The sequence below is a fragment of the Protopterus annectens genome, chromosome 9.part0 (genome assembly GCF_019279795.1).
Source record: "Protopterus annectens isolate FY-2018-M chromosome 9.part0, PAN1.0, whole genome shotgun sequence".
Taxonomy (NCBI): Eukaryota; Metazoa; Chordata; order Ceratodontiformes; family Protopteridae; genus Protopterus; species Protopterus annectens.
In genome coordinates, this window is record NC_056743.1 from 961690060 (window position 1) to 961709723 (window position 19664).

A 19664-nucleotide genomic window follows, 5' to 3' on the forward strand; every position below is an offset into this window, starting at 1 on the left:
TAAAATTAGAGATTTCATGGGAGTTACCTCCTTTGTGGATAGGTAATGTGTAAAATTCTTTCCAGATAGATGGAACTTTAGACTCAGAGATGGAGTGGTTGATCAAGATGGATACAGGAAAGGCAAGAGTATCATCTGCCAGCTGGAGAAAGCAGGAAGTAATATTATCAGCAGAAGCAGAGCAAGGTTTTAATTTGGAGAGGTGTTTGATATAAGAAGTAGATACAGGTTGAAGAGAAAACGGTTTAGAGGAGTTGGAACTAGGAGGTGGGACAGTGGGATTTGAATCATTAGCTGGGAGAGGGTTTGTATTAATCATCTTTGATACAGATTTGAAGGTGTTAAAGTCAATGGCAGTTTCATCAGATGTCCTATCTGGGTAGGGATTAGGGAAGGAAGGGTTTCCAGGATGCAGTAATTGGTTGGCTGAGTTCCAGAATTTTTTGGGATTTGATTTTAGTGATATAGGAGGTTTATAGTAGAAATCCTTTTTATCTCTAGCAATGTGTTTTTTTTTGTCTGGTTTCTGAGATGTTCATCATGTTACACTGCTGCAGTCATTACACTTGGGTTATCTGCCGTCAGGCGGTCCCGCAGTCGGCCAGAGTTCCAAATTCTTGGTCCGGTGTCGGTTGCTGTCGCTTCTTCCCTGATGTCAGGGCGCCAGGGGTATAAAAGATGCAGCTGACGCCATTTTCTTCAGTCTTTCTTGCCGCACAGTGCCCGAAGCAGAAGCAGTTTGCAAGTGCCGGTCGTCCGACTCCTGAGATTTTCAGTTCGAATTTCAGAACCGAAGTCTTCTATAAAGCTAAGTATCCCATTGGGGAAACTTTTTCTTGCCTCAGACCGATGGCATTAAAAGTTAATAATTGTATTTCTTGTGGGAAGCAAATACCTCATAAGGATTTTCATTCTTACTGTATTCCATGCCTAGGCCCAGACCACGACGTCACTGGTTGTCGGTTTTGTGCTAGGTTTAACAAGCGCACTATTAAACGTCAGTTTGATTTTGCCCAACATTAATTATTTTGGCAGAAAATTCAATTACACAGGGCCGTCGGAACAACCGACGACTGGAATACACAAAAAGCGCAAAGACAGGCATCCGGGACCCAGGCTTGACGATGAGGCCTCGGCTAGGCCAGTCACCGGTTCTCTGGTTTTCAGCGAGGCGCCTTCGCAGCCCCTGACGACTGCTGCTTCAGAACCACAGGCTGCCTCTGACTACCACGCGGAGATGGCTGGGCCTCCGGACACTCTACCTTTAGACCTTACCGAGACTATTCCTTCAGAGGAATCCGGAGCTGAACAGTCCTCAGCTGCAGAAGGTGTATTCAGACTGACTACACTAACTATCAAATCTTATACTAAGTCTAAAACTCCTTTAAAAATAAAAAAGCCAGTACAGCTTTCACCAGGACAGGCCCCAATGCCTAAGAAACAGATGCTCAAAATGGCCGAAGACTTAATTACTCTGATCAGGGGTTCCCATCCCCCTCCTGATAAAAGGCCTAGACAGGATGAAGACTATTACTCATCTGACCAGATTTCCATTTCCTCGGATTCCTCAGCAGATCAGGAATACTTTTTACCCCCATATGAGGATTCTGATGCTGAAGAATAAATCCCTTCAGCCTCTCCTCCAGAGGACTTTTCTTTTGGGGAAACCTTACATACTATGAGGGAGCATTTTCACTGGGAGGGACAGGATTACTCAGAATCCAAGAAAAGGCTCAGAGAGTTCCTTTTATTGCCTCAGCACAGACCCCTTGCTATCCCACCAGTATTAGACATTGTGGATGATGTTTACTCTGAATCTAGTTTAAATCCTGATTCTTTACCTCCAGCCCCAGTCAAACCAGACAGATACTACAGAGTCTCTGACTCTCACAAATTTCTTTACAAAAGCCCTGTTGCTGACCCAGAAACCATTTCCCAGGGTCCCAAAGGGGTTAAGGCCTCTTCAGCTAAAATCCAGTTCCCTCTGAAAGGGATTCTAGAGCATTAGACAGATGGGGAAAGAAAGTATACACTTCTGCAACTCTAGCAATGAGGGCCTTAAATTGCCAGTTTCACATGCTGAAATATCAGCAATACTTGATGTCTCAGTTAAAACAAAAAATGCCTCCAAATCCTGAGCTTCCTGGCTATAAGGAAATGCAGGATTTATTGCATGCAGCAGAACAGGTGGGCAAGCATACTTTGCAATGTGGATTTGATTCATTAGAAGGCTCTTGTAGAGCAGCAGTTACAGGGTCTGGCATCCGTAGGCATGCTTGGTTAAAGGAACAAAGTTTACCAGACCATGTTAAAGCAAAGTTATTGGATGCACCTTTACAGCAGGATGTTTTATTTGGAGTTAAAGCAGAAGAAGTATTAAAAAAAATGTAGGATAAGGCAAAATCTATGCAAACGGTGAAGGATTTCTTACAGGTTCAGCCCCCTCGTTTTAGCAGAAATTGGCCAACTAAAAATTGGTCCTTTCCAACTACAGACAAACCTCAGAGGGGCAGATACAGACACCCAAGAAGCAGAGGTCATCCACAAGGCTCTTACAAGCCTCGCCAATGGGGTACTTCAACCCAGAAAGGAGGGGAAGACAGGCCACAACCTTATAGGAAACAATCCCAATGACTTCCCCCTCCAGCTGCCAAGCACCTCTCTCTTGGCAGCTCCCTTGGGAGGAAAACTAGCACTTTTTGCACCCAGTTGGCATTTGATCACCAAACACAAATGGGTTCTAAATATTGTATCTCAAGGTTCCAGGTTCCACTTTCACACTTTGCCAAGGCTAAAAGGAATGCCAAACCTGCCACCAAATCAATGGGAAGAGGCTCAAAAACAAATTACAGCACTCATAGACATGAGAGCTATTCAAGAGGTACCAACACAGGAACAAGGACAAGGATTTTACTCAAGACTCTTTCTGGTCCCCTGAAAGGACAAAGCCTGGAGGCTCATTCTGGATCTTTCTGTTCTAAATACTTACCTGGAAGTTCCCAAGTTCAAAATGTTGACACTACAGCAGCTTCTTCCCATGCTGGGCAAGAAGGCTTGGCTAGTAACGTTGGACCTCAAGGAGGCATACCTGCATGTCCCTATCAGACAAAATTGCAGAAGATACCTCAGATTCTTAGCAGGTTCAACGCATTACCAATTCTCTGTACTGCCCTTTGGCTTATCTACTGCGCCCAGGGTCTTCACAAAATGCCTGGCACCAGTAATTGCATTTTGCAGACAAAGGGGAATACAAATATACCCATACTTGGACGACTGCCTTATTCATGCAGAAAGCAAGGACATTCTTCTAAAGCATCTGGCGTTTGTAAAAAGCTTACTAAGTTGCCTAGGGTACACAGTAAACGAAAAGAAGTCAAAACTAGTGCCCTCACAAGAGATAATATTCCTGGGTGCCAGCTTAAATACAACGGCCCAGATGGCTTATCTCACGCCAGACAAACAAGGACAACTGACTCAATACTTTCAGTTGACGGCAACAAAAACCCAACTCCCTGCAAGAAAAATTTGGCAGGCCTTGGGGTTCATGGCATCTTGCTTACTACTAATTCCATATGCCAGACTGCATATGAGGAAGTTACAATGGTATCTGAAAAGTGTATGGACTCAGCACTGCCACAGTTTGGAAGCAATAATACCGCTCATCCCCTGCCTTCAACAGGAGTTTCAGTGGTGGGCACAGGCATGTCACCACAACAAAGGACAGCCTTTTACTTTACCCACAGCCAGGCAGACATTAACAACGGATGCATCAGATTACACCTGGGGAGCACAGATGGCAGGACAATGTATCCAGGGCAAGTGGACCACAGACCAAATGCATCTCCACATCAATCAAAAAGAGATGCTAGTTGTACAAAATGCCCTGACAGCTTTCAAGGACCTTCTGCATCCAGGACAATTGCTACTAAAAATGGACAACACCACAGTGATGTGGTACATAAACAAGCAAGGGGGCACACATTCCTACCCCCTATGCAGACAAGCAATGACTTTATGGAATACAGCACTGACCTATCAAGTTCAACTGCAAGCACAATTCCTGCCAGGAAAGAAAAATACACTGGCAGATGACCTAAGCAGAAATATCATGGATCCTCACGAGTGGAAACTGAATCCACAAGTATTCACAATGATAACTCAGATATGGGGGTGCCCAGACATAGATATTTTTGCCTCCCCCCGAACTACCAACTTCAGAAATTTTGCACAAGGGCAAACCACACACAAGTGTGGAAAGTGGACGCCCTATCATTCAGTTGGAAAACACTAAACGTTTATGCCTTCCCACCACTGCCTCTACTAGCAAAGGTAGTCCTGAAAGCCAGACTAGAAAAGCCACAAATGATCCTCATTGCTCCGGACTGGCCACGACAGCACTGGTATCCAATACTGAGGACCATGGCTCAAGGCCCAGCTTGGATTTTACCTCAAATACCTCATCTTCTGACTCAGCAAAACAATAAGATCCTACACAGCTAGCTCAAAACCTTAAATCTGGCTGCATGGCAGATTACTTAACCAAACAGTCAACACTCCTCTCTAAAGCTGTTATGGATGTCATTTTGGAGGCCAGGAGGCCCAGCACCAGGAAATCATATTCAGAAAAATGGAAAAGATTCTGCGCCTGGAACCAGGCTCAAGGACTAAACCCTCTTGTCCCACATATTCCTCAGATATTACAATACTTAACTGAGATGCTGGACAAAGGCCTTTCCTTTTCATTTATTAAGATCCACGCCTCTGCTATTTCAGCTCATTACAGCATGAATCCTCCTATTTTTTCACATCCATTATTAAGACAATACCTCAGAGGGGCTAAAAACATAAGACCGCCCCGGAGAGCACCAACACCAACTTGGGACCTCAACTTTGTTTTGGAAAAACTTACTCTACCACCTTTTGAGCCAGCCATTTCAGCAGAATTAAAATTTTTGTCATGGAAAACTGCTCTGCTGCTGGCAATAACTTCAGCACGGAGAGTCTCAGAGTTACAGGCACTAATGGCAGTGGAACCTTTCATCATTTTTCATCAAGGCAGGGTTTCCTTAAAAACAAACCCTACCTTTATGCCAAAGGTGGTATCCAGTGTGGCTCTTAACCAAACCATTCATTTGCCCACTTTTTATCCAAATCCCCAGAATAAAGGGGAGAGGCGTCTTCATTCATTGGACATACACAGGCAGTTACGTTTCTACTTGGACAAAACAAAAGCTTTCAGAAAATCTGAGCAACTGTTTGTATCCTGTGCTGCAGGATCACAGGGAAAGGCTATTTCAAAACAGACCATTTCAAAATGGATAGGACACTGTATCCATTTCTGTTACACACAACATGGAAAAACTGTGCCTAGCAACATTAGGCCACATTCTACCAGGGCTACAGCCACCTCAGCAGCCTTTCTTAGAGGAGTACCAACCAAGGATATTTTGGAAGCTGCAACTTGGAGTTCAGTGCACACCTTTACCAAACATTACCACTTACCTCTATACTCCAAGTCCAGAGCTGGCTTTGCCACTGCAGTTCTGCAGGGCCTCATAGCCACTCCTAACCCTATATAGACCCAGCCACCCAAGCTCAGCTTTGGGATTCAACCCAAGTGTAATGACTGCAGCAGTGTAACACGATTAACATAGTACAGTTTTGTACCTACCATAAATGTAGATGTTCGAGTGTATACACTGCTGCAGTCCAGGTTACCCTCCCTCCAATCCCACTTTCTTAGATGGGACTTATATATACCGCTCTATCCTTTACAACCTAAGTGGTGTATTTGCATGTAGCTATAGGTATTGTTTCTTATTTTACCTCTATGTGTTATTAGCAATATGTATTGCCTACCTATTTGGGGGCACCTGACATCTGGGGCAAGAAAAACTGAAGAAAATGGCGTTGGCTGCATCTTTTATACCCCTGGCGCCCTGACGTCAGGGAAGAAGCTACAGCAACTGATGCTGGACCAAGACTTTGGAACTCTGGCCGACTGCGGGACCTCCTGACAGCAGATAACCCAAGTGTAATGACTGCAGCAGTGTGTACACTCATACATCTACATTTATGGTAGGTACAAAACTGTACTTTCTTTGTACTTTTGTAAGTCAGAAGGTAGTTTATTTCTCATCCAAGTTTTCCACAACCTGTCCCTATTTCTCATTAGGGTGCGGGTTGCCTCTGAGAGCCATGGGGATATTTTAGATTTTATTTTGAGAGTACGGGGAGGTGCAAGAGAGGTTAGTATATTAAGAAAGATAAGAGTTCCCAGTGGAACTCATGAATATTCATGCTGTCTTTCTGGATGTTTTTCATATTTTTATAACAAGCAACATTAGTATCACTAAGCTTGCAATTGGAAATACTCATGCTGTTGCCTGCACAGACTTGAGAATCATTCTGTAATCAGGCGGTATCAATCCTCTTAATCATAGCAGGCTTCTGCTTGGCTGTGTTATTTTCTTTTCCAAGGACATTACCTAGGACATTAGTCTGCATTTTCTGTACTTGCACTTAGAATCAAGCGAAAGCTGACCCAATGGCTTTTGTCATTGCACAGCTTATGATTAAGGCTCATGGTGAATGGGAGTCAAAGAGAGCTATGCCTTGAGCCCAGTGATTATTTATGTGTGTGTGTGTATTTAGGTATGTTTTTCTTCTTTTTGGTCCACCTTACTGCTGTCTTCAGATCCCTGGCTCCCACTATGGCCCCATTTCCCAGTGCTACCATATTAGGGGGACATCCTCACATATCATTTTGCTTGTCAGGTCCTGTCTCTCTAAATGAAACAACCCTATGGCCAAGACAGAGCTGAAAAGCCACTGCATGGGGTATAAGAGCAAGGGAGCTGGGATCATAATACTGTGGCCAGTTTTTTTTTCTTTGTAAACTCCAATTCCCTGCTTCTGTGATCACATCACATCAGTGATGGTGGGGTGGGATTATGAGGAATATCCTCAAACTCATGCCATACATCCAAGGGGCAGCCATGCTTGCTCTGTCTTCCTGCCTGTCAGCTGTGCAGCATCTCTGTAAGCTTTGGCCTTCACCAGAGCTCCACTAGGAAAGCATTAGGCAGAGTCCCTCCTTAAAAATAGGCATGCCCATCCTTCCTGCCAGCACCGTCAGTTGCCTAAGCCCCTAACTGAACTTGCATGGATCACAGTCAGGGTTTTATCCCTCTAAACCCAAACAAGGAGGCAGCCTGGTGCTGCTCTGTTAACATAGTCATTAAAAACATTAAAAACACAGGCTGGAGAAAGTATAAGATGAAGTTGTGAGTGTGTATACTGTAGAAGGTGGCTCCTGTTGTAGTATCATAGCAGATGACATCATTTTGTACAAGAAAATAAAAGACGTGTAGGAAGTGAAATGGAAGTGGTGAATGAGAATTTAGAAAACATTAAATGCAAATAAATGGGGGAGGGTTAAAGATGGTAGGAAAATGGAAGCTATTGTTGGAAGTCAGTTTTCAAAGATTTTAATGTTTTAAGGTTTGATATTGATGGATGGCTTATGTGGAAAGAAGAACTAGAGAAAGTGCAAAGGAGTTTTAGAAGAGATCAGTAAAAATCAGAGTTCAATAAAAATGTTAAAATAATTATGTAAGAATTTTACAGAAAGATGGGATTTAGAAAGGAAATATAATTCTGTAAAAAAGTAATTTAGATGGTAGCCGAAAAAAAGTAAGGAATGACAAATAAATTTCATGAAAAAAAACTAAAAAAGAGTACTTTGGTATGACCAGATTTTTCCATAACACTTTTTGAATTGGATAGAAAGTTTGGTAAAAGGAATGCACCAGAGTATTTTTAACAAGATAAAAATAAGGAGAACTAATGAAAGTATAAGAGACTTTACAAAGGGAGTGACACATGGCAAGTTACCAATTATGGGGAAGATATATTACAAAGTTATGAAAGAAAATGAACATTTGTTCACTGACTGTGAAGGGGAAGAAATGTGGAATCATGTTTTATGAGCTGTAAGACAAGAAGGGTTGTGTTTTTATGGGAATCAAACAAAAATCCAGAAGAAATGATATTTGCATTTATGTTATGCTGTCTGTAAATTGGATTACTGTGACATGTATTATGTAATATAAGGTGGGAGAATGAAGAGATGTGAAGAAATTATAACTCATGGAAATTTGTATTTGTGTTGAGTAGTCAGTGTGTAAGTAAGACTTGCACAGTTTTTACTTGCAATTCAAGTAAATATATCTACTCTTTCAGAAGAAGGTGGCAAATTGCTGACCATTAATGAGAGACGCTTACTCTAAAAATAACAATGGTGAGTGATGGAGTGGAGGATATGTTAACTTTTTCAGATGTTATTACTGTTTCTGAAGACAATGAAATACCATTAGTAAAACTACAAATAAATGGCTGAAATATATTTTGTTATTTTGTCATTTATCAAGTTGACGTTTGTTAACTGTGTCATAGGTCTGGTGTACAACCCTTTTCAGCCTAAACCCAGGCCATATGGCAGGACAAATACACAAGCAACATACAGTTGTAATTAAATATTGATACACACAAATAACATACAGCTGAGCATGAGCAGCTCTTTTTATTATTTTAGTTTTTAGTTTTAAGCATGAATAACTTTGTTAACAGAGCATGTGCTAAATGAGGTAAATTAGTAGGTAGGTAGTTAGAGTCAGCCTTTGTCCATTAAGCAAGCATGTATGTTCTAAGATGCTCATTTAGTTACTTTTTAAATTCAAATAGGTCTTGCAAAGTAGTAATGTTCATAGGATCATAGGAAGTTACTAGGCTATTGGCCCTGAGACCCTTATAAGCCTAGCCAAAAGTTTAGCCTATGCATAGACAAATCAGCACCCGATGCCCTTGTCCAGCAGGGACACAGGTGGGATCCCAGAGATGTATTTTCTATTCCCCATCCACTTATCCAGATGGGCTTAAAAAGGGGTAAAGAGGTACTGTGCTTGACATGGAGAGGGAGTTTATTCAATAGATGGGGGAGTCTCTGGGACACAAATCTGTCCCGCCAGCAAGTCCTATTGATGTCACAGACCAGGTTGAGGCCGCATGTGTGGGTTACTCAAATGGAGCTTGACTTGCGGATATGCAGCAGTCCCATCAACACGGGGTCCAAGATCATGTTGTATGCCAGACAGAGGTCACCTCTGAGGAGTCTGTATGAAAAAGAGTAGAGTCCTAGGGCTTTTTTAGCGTAAGCCACAAAAATTTGGGCAAGGCTTATAAATGCCTTAGGGCAGATAGCCTAGTATAAGCCTATGAACCTATCTTTGTGCAGTAGATTTTTGAGGCCCTGGATTCTCCTTGTGTGGAACGTCTGTGGTCTGTCCAGCTGCTGCATGTGCTTTGCAAGGTACATGCCGAATGGGGCATTGTACTCAATAATGGGCCTTATAAGGGAAGAATACAGGGATGTTATGACCTCCTTGTCCCTGGATGAGATACCCTTACTTATAAGGTGGGCCATCTAGAAAGCTTTTCATACAGTGGAAGCAACATGGCAGTCAAAAGTCAGGCTGCTATCAGTCTGGGTGCCCAAATCCCTCACGACTGACTGTGTGCTTAGAACATTGTTGTTAATGTGATAATTTGTGGGGACATCTCTCTCCCCAAAGGGGATGATGATGCATTTTTTTGTATTCAGCTTGGGGCCATGTTTCTGGCACCAGTCATTTGTTTGGGTGAGACCCTCTTGGAGGATGTCCATGTCACTAGGGGAATTGATGATAGCTCCCAACTTGCAGTCATCTGCAAATGTGGTCAGCCATAGCCCACTGGTTTTGGCTTGTACCTCAGAAAATTATATCGCAAATAACAGAGGCCCCAAGGCCGAACCCTGGGGTACACCACTCAATACAGGTCTACTGCTTGAGGTGGCTTCCCCTATTTTGACTAGCTGGGTTCTATCAGTGAGCCAGTTCGCTACCCATCTGGTAACATATGGATTGATGCCTAGTTGATGCCTGGTTGACAGTGGCCTTTCTTTTGACACTCACATTGCTAAAGTGGTTAGAAAGACCTTCTACATTGCCCACCTGATCATGAAGGGATTCACATCCAGATCAAGTGAGGTCATTGTTCCCCTGTACTCTTCACTTATCAGACCAATGATCGAGTACAATGCCCCATTCGGGATGTATCTCACCCGACACCTGCAGCAATTGGAGAGACCCCAAAAGTTCCTCACCAAAAGGATAAAGGGATTCCAAAATCTGTCATATGCTGCCAGACTGAAGAAACTCCAGCTCTATTCAGTCGCATACCGTCTGCTCAGAGGTGACCTGTGCCTGACATACAAGGCCATGACCAGCCCGGAATTAATGGACATGCTCCACCTCAAAAAATCCAAATCTACCAGATCCACTAGAGCAAGCAACTTAAACCTTAGCACGGATATAAATAAGACATGCTGGAGGGATAGATTTGTCACTCAGAGACTCCCTATGCTGTGGAATAAAATCCCGGTCCATGTGAGGCAGAGCACCTCGCTGGCTCTGTTCAAGCGAAATCTTGACCGGTGGATGGGAGATCGTAGGTTTACCCCGGGAATCATCTCTGTGTCACTGCTGGACAGAGGCAAAACAAACTAATGGGCACAATATTTTTTAACATAAGGGGTGGCGTAAGCCACAAAACTTTGGGCTAGGCTTATAAATGCCTTAGGGCAGATAGCCTAGTATAAACCTATGAACCTATGAACCTATGAAAGAGTTTATCAATTATTCCTGAGTGAGGAATAGTATCGAAGGCTTTGGCCAGGTCAAGGTAGGCAGTGTGCACTGTCTTCCCCTCATCCATGACTTTGGTGACTGTTTCAAAAAAGTCGACCAAATTTAACAGACATGACCTCCCCTGGACGAAGCCAAACTGTGTGGGATCGAGTGTTTGGAGGTTGCCAATGTCCTTGTTTATGAGGTCCATGATAATCCATTCCATGGCCTTGCAGATCAGGCTAGTTAGGCTTATGGGTCTATAATTTCCTGGATCAGTGGACGCTCCACCTTTGTGTAAAGGGATGACAGTGGCTGTCCTCCACTCAGCTGGGACAAAACCGGTACTCAGGCTTTGATTGAATAGGGTGTCTAATAATGCTGCAAGTTCCTGCCTGAGTTCATGTAGGATGCAGCCTGGGATGTTATCAGGTCCCATGGAGGCTGTATTTTTTGCTTTTGAGAGAGCAGTGATGACCTGATCCCTAGATATAAGGGGAAGGCGTCAGGTACTGCAAATGGCCTGATTTACTGGGGGAGGCAGAGGGGTGAAATTTTCACTGAATCTTTCAGCCAGTAAGTTTGCTATATCTACGGCATTTGTATATGTGTTGTCCTTGACTATCAGTTCTGAATGGATCTCGGTGCTACCTTTGAGATTATGGACATATGTAAAGAAGGCCTTATGATTGTCTCTAGTAGATGTGCCAATTTGGAACTGAAGTTTGCTTTGGAGGATTTCAATAGTGCTCTTATTTGGTTGTTTAGACTAAGGAGACATTGCTTCCAATTGGGGACCTGCTCCTTCTTGGTCCTGGTCAACAATTTTTTTCTTCTGTTATACAGTTTATTTATTGCAGATGTCCACCAGACAGGTTTACTCTTCCTTGCAGAGGATAATTTAGTCCTGTCAGGTATACCTGATTCCATGCGTCTATATAAATGTTTGTATAGTAATTTGATATAGTTTTGGATACTGTTGCCAATTCCTAGAGAGGGGGCTGTGAAGCTATTTATGGCATCCCTCAGGAGGCTGCAATCAGCTTTGGAGAAGTTTTTTTGATTGACCCTAGCTAGAGGGGGGGTCGGGGGAGATGGTGACTTCAAACGTGACTGCTTTGTGGTCGGATCTTACAAGGGGGGATGATACTGCAGGGATGCTACAGTGGCTACTCATGTTGGTTAATACCAGATCCAAGATATTTTCATCTCTTGTGGGGGTATCGACTTAGCTGTTCTAAAGCATTTGCATTTACAAAATCAAGGAATCTCTGAGTGTTTGTGTTCCGGCAAGAATAGTTCTTCCAGTCTATGTTTGGGTAGTTAAAGTCACCCAGGATCAGGGTAAAGGGTTGGATCTTGATAGATTTGAAGAGGTCTAGATAGGCAGTTTGGACATCTTGGGTCAGATTTGGGGGCCGGTAGCTAGCTATGATTTGAATAGGGGTCTTGTCAGTAGTTAACTGCACCTGGAGTGTCTCCTGTGCGTCATACTGCTTGACCAGCCTGGAGGTATGTATGTCTTTAATATATATATATTGAAACTCCACTTCCTTTGGCTTTACTGTCCACAGTTTGGGGTCTGAATCTATGATAAGATGAGTAACCAGGTTGTTTGGAAGGATATTCCAAGAGGCTGGTGGTAGCGTAAGAAAAAGATTTTTTCACAAAAAGCAGTGGAGAAATGAGGTCTGTGTAATCTGAAGCTATCACTAATATATAAGTCATAAGCATGTACTATTAGTGTATTAGATAATGGTGGGCACTGCCTATAACTGAGGAGTCTAAAGATAAATGTGTTTGGTAAGTATCGTGACTTAGCTGCCACAGGAAGCCACTTAGTCTTAACGAATGTGGTGGGATGATGCTCAGTACAACTAGATTCATGACTTGCAGGCACTTGATTGTTGTGCTTTGCTAATATAATGGACTGAGTTGCAGAGGAGAGGACTACTGAACACAAACTGAATCAACAACGTACTGTGGAGATTACATGAGGATGCAAAGAAAATGGTGCAGACACGGGTTTCTCTTGCTAGTGCTGAAGGGCACTGAAAATGTATTAAGTAGTATACTGGTAGTGCAAGAACACAGGTTAAAAATTGATCCAGAAAGTGAAAGGAACTAGTCCTTTGAAGTGATGGCTGGAACAGGCAGTATGAATGGATTGCAGCAGAGGATATTCCTGTTGTAAGATTTCATCTTGTGAAATGTAAACCCCTCACAGGACTGAGTTGTGAGAAGAAATCATAAACTGCTTGGAATTCAAATAGACATGCAGAGATAGTGTATAATTTAAGTCTGTATTCAAAAGCAAAATGTGTGAGAAGTTTGAAAAGGTAAACATGGGATATGATGCAGGATATACACAATGTGAGGCTTATGTAAGAAAAAAAGCAGTGTAGCTACTTTCAGGGAAAAATAGTAAAACAGCACTGTGTGCTCTAAATCAATGTCACATGAAATCTTTTCCAAGAAACAATCAAGAGCAACTTTAGACTGTAGAAATGCAGTAGGATTGTAAAACTGATATAAAGCAAAAAAATGCAATAGCGTTACATGTGACAGATCAAATGTGTATAAAAAATATTTGATTTATAAAATATGATGTGCAGGCAAAAAGAAATGATACCGTGCACTAAAAATCTCAGTTTGGAAAATCTCTGCTGATTGCAGAATATGAAGCATATTAAAGAAAATTGAACTAAAACATGTATTAAGTATTGGGAATAGGAATATTTTTATACTGAAAGTTGGTTATCAGAGAGAGAAAGAGAGAGAAGCACCTTGAAGGAGGTGTAACACACAAGAATAACAATGTTAGACTGCAACTGGATTAAGTAAGGGAAAAGAAAAATTCGTTAATTGTTTTAGGGAAGCAAAGAAGTAACACTTCTTCAGATAAGACTAAAGAAAAGGAAAATTAGAATACCACAGCAAAGTGGCAGCAGAACTGAAATTATAGAAAAAGATAGTAAATCTGCATTAGATGAGTCTAGCTGATGAGTAAGAAGGGAATCAACAGGAAAATTGTTAAGTAAAGAAAAAAGTCATATGAAGGAAAATATTCAAAAAGAACACGCAGATTTTTTTTCTTTCAGTGCTAAAAATGTTAAAATTTCAAAGAGAAGTTGTGCAGTGTTACGTGGATAAGAAAAACAGACATCTGTTTAGTACAGTGGTGCACAATCTTTTTGTGGGGAGGGTCACTACAAGAATTCTTAATGCATCTGCGGGCCACCTCAAAACATAGTAAGTTGTTACGAGTTAACAATAGGTACAGGTGACTGACTTTTTTCTTAAGACAGCAGTCATGAAATTGCCTGTTTTCTACATCAACTTTGCATTTAATTTTATTCTGGGTTGCAGCCATGACTTATTACAAATTCTTGCAGAAAGTTACTACTGTTTACAGACTATAAGTTATAAACAAGAAAGAACAATTACTTCCATGGCTAAAATTAGAGGTGTGCACAACTGCATTCAATTAAGTAAGCATGTGCTGGAAAGTTTGCATGACTGGAATAAAGCACAGTATTTGTTCACTTTTTTAAAAATTTTTTGGTTACTCTCTAGGGGCCAGATGGCATTGCATGGAGGGCCGGATTTGGACTCCCTGGCCAGGACGTTGTGCACCACTGGTTTAGTACAAGGGATTATATTTGTTGCAAAAAGGAAGTAATAATGAAATTGCTTTCTTTTTGAATGGAGGGGTTTGGTTATGAGGGAAGAGGAATGCTCATGAGTGATCATGTTACATTGAGAGGAAGCTGGAGTTTGCAGAAGAAAATGCTTTAGTTACACATCCCGGGGAGAGCATTAGAGAGACAAGTTTAAGTTTATTATAGGTTATGTTTCAGTAATCGCGTATAAGAATTATGGAGCATAGTAAGATTGTATTTGATGTACAAAGGAAAAACAATTTGGGAAGGAATTTTAAATCTGATCTCTGCAAATAAAAGGGGAAAATAAGGAATATGGAATATTTAGGTGTTAGACTAGGAAAAGATATGATATCCAGAAATAAACTAGACAGTGTTAGGTAAAGGAGAATAGGGGTATTTTAGAAAATAATTAAATAAAAGTATATATAATTCTTTTCTGAACATTAATATGTTAATCAGAAAGAAAGGAAGGCGATATGAACTAGAATCTGAGAGCATAGAGCTGTAATTGCGTAAGTAAATATGGAGGTTATGAGTGCACTGAATAGTAAAGAACAATTTTCAAATGAATATGGAAAGGACAGACTAAAAACAGGGAGGATTATTTAAATAGATCTTAAAGAGATCACTTTGAAGTTAGGAGCTTGCTTAAGTCATAAACTTAGATGGTATTAAATGTGGAACAGTATATTCGTAGTCTAGGAGATGTTTGGGGAGATATTCAGGATATAGGGTTGACAAAGTTGTTTAAAGATAGAACGAATGACGCAAATGAAATATGAGAAATACAGAAGTAGGGACATGCCCATTAATATTAACATTATACTTTTTCCTGGTTTAATTTTTACAAGTCTTTTGGGTTTCTAATACCATGATGAGAATGGACTCCATTCCTAAGTCAAAGTTTGATTTAAGTTTGTGACATTAATATTGTTTCAGTCTTCGATGTTAGCCAAAAATGCTCTTCACAGCGCCTGCAGTGTGCCCAGAACTGACTCTTTCTGCAATCATATGGAGTTACATGTATCTGTAGCATGTCTAAATACAACTGTGAATTCATTTTTATGACCCATTGTACCTACTACTGTTTGAATTGTCTGTGTATCCTTCCTCCACATTGCCCTCATTTCTGCCTGCAAACCTGGTATTTTACGACTTTGCATCTCTCTGTACATAAGACACTAATCACTGGTTATAGCAACTTCTGTGATCAATGTTACTTTTGTCTTCTTTTAATGCTATGCTTCCTCCATTTTTAATTTCTCCAAGTCTTTTGGGTTTCTAATAGCATGATGGAAATGGACCCCATCAAGGTATGATTAAGGTTCATGAAATTAGTATTGTTCCCATCTCTGATGTTAACCAGAAGTGCTCTTCACAACACCCGCAATGTGCCCAGTAATGACTCCTGCAATTCATACAGAGCTACATGTATCAGTAACATATCTAAGTGCAACTGTAACTTATTTTTTATATGACCCATTGCTCTATTGGAATGGTCTGGATATCCTTCTTCCTTCTTCCACATTGCCCTTCTTTCTACCTGCAACTCCTGGTATTTTATGGCTTTGTGTCTCTCTGCATGTAAGACACTGGAGTCACTGGTGTAGCAATTTCAATGATCAATGCTACTTTTGCATGCTTTTCATGGGCTACTAGATCTGGTTTTCTCTCATCTATTTCTGAACCGTTGGTATTGGGTGATCCCATGGGATATAAACTTCATAATTTTCTATAATGCTTTGTGGCTCTTGTTTCCAGTGTTTTTCAGCTATGTCAGTATTATAATGTTTACACAATCCCTAGTGTAACAGTCTTGCCACATTATTATGCTTTCAGTATATAGTCCTTCGGCCATTAGTATATCACAACCAGCAATAAGATGTGTGACTGTTTCCAGTTCTGTTTTTACAAAACCTACATTTGTCTGTTTCTCCCACATGTTCAATGGACTTTGTAAACCAACAAGTACGTAGTCCACTATCTTGGGCTGCCAATATTAACCTTTCATCTTTTGGTTTAAATTCACCTCTCCTTAACCATTCCTGTTTTCAATCCTGATCAACATGAGGTTGTCCCAAGAGTTTTCTATATTTGCAACTATATGCCTTTTCCATATTTCTTGTCTTCTCATTTGATTCTTCACCTTATATTTTTTCTTTTGTTTTTTTGGCGCATTCAGTTGCTACCTGATTTTTATCTACTACTAGTTTGATCTCCATTTCCCTCTTGAGACCGATATGCTTTTGCTAAACTAAGTAGGGAAGTCATCTTAAACTTATTCTCCTCATGTTTCAAAACTTTGACTATGGTTGGGTCTTGTGAGGTCAACAGATATGTGTGCAGTCCCACGACTGCAGATCTATATATGTAATCAATTTTGTGGAGACCCATACCTTCTTCAGAACAGGGAATATATATCGTTGGTGTACACTGATTTTTATAAATCATTTGATGAGCATGGAGCATCCTTCTTGTTTTCCTGTCCAACTGATCCAGCACCTTTTGTGGTTAAGTCAGTCACTCCAAAACTGTAAGTTAGCACAGGGAGGGGAAATTGGTTTATAGCTTGGACTTTATTCCTAGATGTCAACACTGTTTTCAGTATTAATTTTAGTCTTCTAAAATATTCCTTACTAAGTTTTATTCACATTTGTTATTGTTTTATTGTTGATCCTTAATCAGTTCCACATATTTATATACTGCCTCTTACTCAGCTTCTTTTATATCACACTCCTGTTCCAAAGTGATGTTTTCTTGGTGCTGCAGCTTTCCTGCTTTAAGGGTTGATTTTACACATTTATCAACACCAGATGACATTCTTATATCATCTGAAAAAATTTTGACCACTTGCAGTTGTGCTTTCAATTCCTCATCTGATGAACTACACAGTTTTAAATCATCCACAAAAAGAAGATGAGAAGTCTTTACACTTTGTTGTTTTCTGGGAGCCAAACTGTAGCCACAACCTAATCTGTTAAGTAGACAGCTTAATGGATTAAGGGTAAGACAAAAGAGCAGCGGTGACAGAGAGTCATCCTGGAATATCCCCCTTTGAATTTTTATCCCTGGAATAACAATTTGTCCTTTATCATGGCTTAACTGCAAAATGGTTTACCACTGTTTCATGGTAACTGTAATGTAATCGATCAGTGTAGGGTATATCTTATACATTTTTAAGCACTCTTTTATCCATGAATGTGGGATACTGTCAAATGCTTTTTTGCAGTCTATCCATTCCACGCTTAGATTATTTTCCTTTTTACAGTTCTCCATTATGACTTTAACAACAAATGATCCTTTGCTCCATTTGACTTTATTTTGTTACCCTTTTATTCTATTGCTATGCCTGAGTTTTCTTCTAAATGACTGCAAACTCTATCAGCTTCAGTTCCAGTGTATAGTTTATATGTCGTCGGAAGGCAAGTTATTGGTCAGTAGTTTTTAGGATTGCTTTCAGGTTCACTCTTAAGTAGGAGTATTGTTTTTCCTGTTGTTAATCAGGCTGGTGTCTGTTCGGGGTGTGCAGATAAATATTTCGTACTCATGGCTAAATCTTCGTGTAAAGATGTTAATACTTTTACCAGAGGTAATGTACTTCATCTGGGCCTGGAATTTTTCAATTAGGAGCTTTTCTTACCTTTATTTCAATCTCTCTGGACGTTACTTCATCCCATTTCATATCCTGTATATTTGAACTTCTTATTCTTTCTTTTGCTTCTTCTATCCATTTAAGCATCTTTGTTATGTTCCACAGGATCTTCATAGATATTTCTACAAAATGTGTCTATTTCTTCTTTTTTTGGTGGTGTTTCAATTCCTTTTGCCTTATTTCCCACTTCTCTATAAAACTTTTTTGGGTTATCAATGAATTGCTTATTTTGCACTTTTCCTTTATACTTATTTGCATATCTTCTAAGTTTTTCTGCCTGTGCTGATATTTTTAGTTTGTTATTTGCAATAGTGCACCATAGATCCCGATCTGTTCTGATACTACACATTGCTTTTATCACGTCTGTCTTTCTGAGTATTTTTGTTTTTGTTTCCTCTTCTAACAGCGACACTTCCTATCTTAATTGCTTTATGGTTTTCTCTGATCAATACTTCAATGATGGCATTTGATTTCTCCCCTTCCTTTCCCTTACTGTCCTGTGTTTTTGCTGTAAGACATTATCTGTTATTAATTTAGCTGCACAATAATATATCCTATTTACTTCTGTTATATCGCATGAATCTCTATGAGCAGTTCTAATTACTGTGTTTATTTGTTTTATCAAACTTCTAACTTTTGGGGTTTTATTGACTTTCTGTAGTCTATTTCTTTCATTGATCTTAATATGTTTGACCATCTCTATTAAATCAAGTGACTCATCTCTTAGATTATTTTCTTCTAAACTGAAGGCACATTCTTTGTTCTCCATTTCTTGCAGACTTTCTGTAGAAAGTTCCAGAGCATCTTCCTGTACCACAGTCCCTTTAATTTCATCCTGTGTCATCTGTTGCTCTTTCATATGGGAACTCACTGGCCTATCACTACACATTGACTGTGTCAGAGTTGGCACAGTTTCCTGTTCTTTCCCTTGCTGTGCAACCCCAACTGAATGTTTGTACTGATTTCATATAGAAGGCTCCAAAGTATCTTCATATGTCGACTGGGCAGATGTTTCCTACTCCACTGGTTTCTCTGTAATTTGGGGGTCCGTTGCTCTGTTTTGCTGTGATGTTATCAGTTAGATTTTCTACACTAAATCCTTTACTTTGCAGGTAATCTATAACCTCAGTTTCTGTTTTTAACTTCTCCATTAGTAATCCTCTTGTTTACTTTTCCTCTTTGTTTTCCTAGTTTTTGTACTGTTAAATTTTCCATGTCCAGACACCTTTGCTCTTTTTGTATTGATTATTTTTGCTTTCTCCTTTGCATAAATATTGTACCATATTAAATGTCTTTTTCTTTCCCATGTACATATTACTTCTTCAGATTTCTGCTCCTCCTGTTTCTTCTTACTTGTGGGACTTGTTGTTTCATCCTTCTGTAATATAATCTGTGTTAGACTTTCTGCACTAAATTATTCACTTCACAGGTATTCATAACGTGATCTTTTTTTAAGTTCTACTTTACTAATCTTCTGTTCTACATTCCCTCTTTGTGATCTTATTTTTTGTACTGTGAAATTTTCCATAGCTGGATGCCTTTGTCTGTATTTTTCTTCGAATATCTTTGGGGCTTCCTTTTTTTGTACTGATTAACTTAGCTTTCTGTTTTGCATAAATA

The 19664-nt window shown here is 40.2% G+C and overlaps 1 protein-coding gene across 1 annotated transcript in view; it reads left to right on the plus strand.

Moving 5' to 3' along the window:
- FRMD3 (FERM domain containing 3) overlaps positions 1 to 19664 on the plus strand; it is a 1518736-nt gene that overhangs the window by 93453 nt on the left and 1405619 nt on the right. The window lies entirely within an intron of this gene.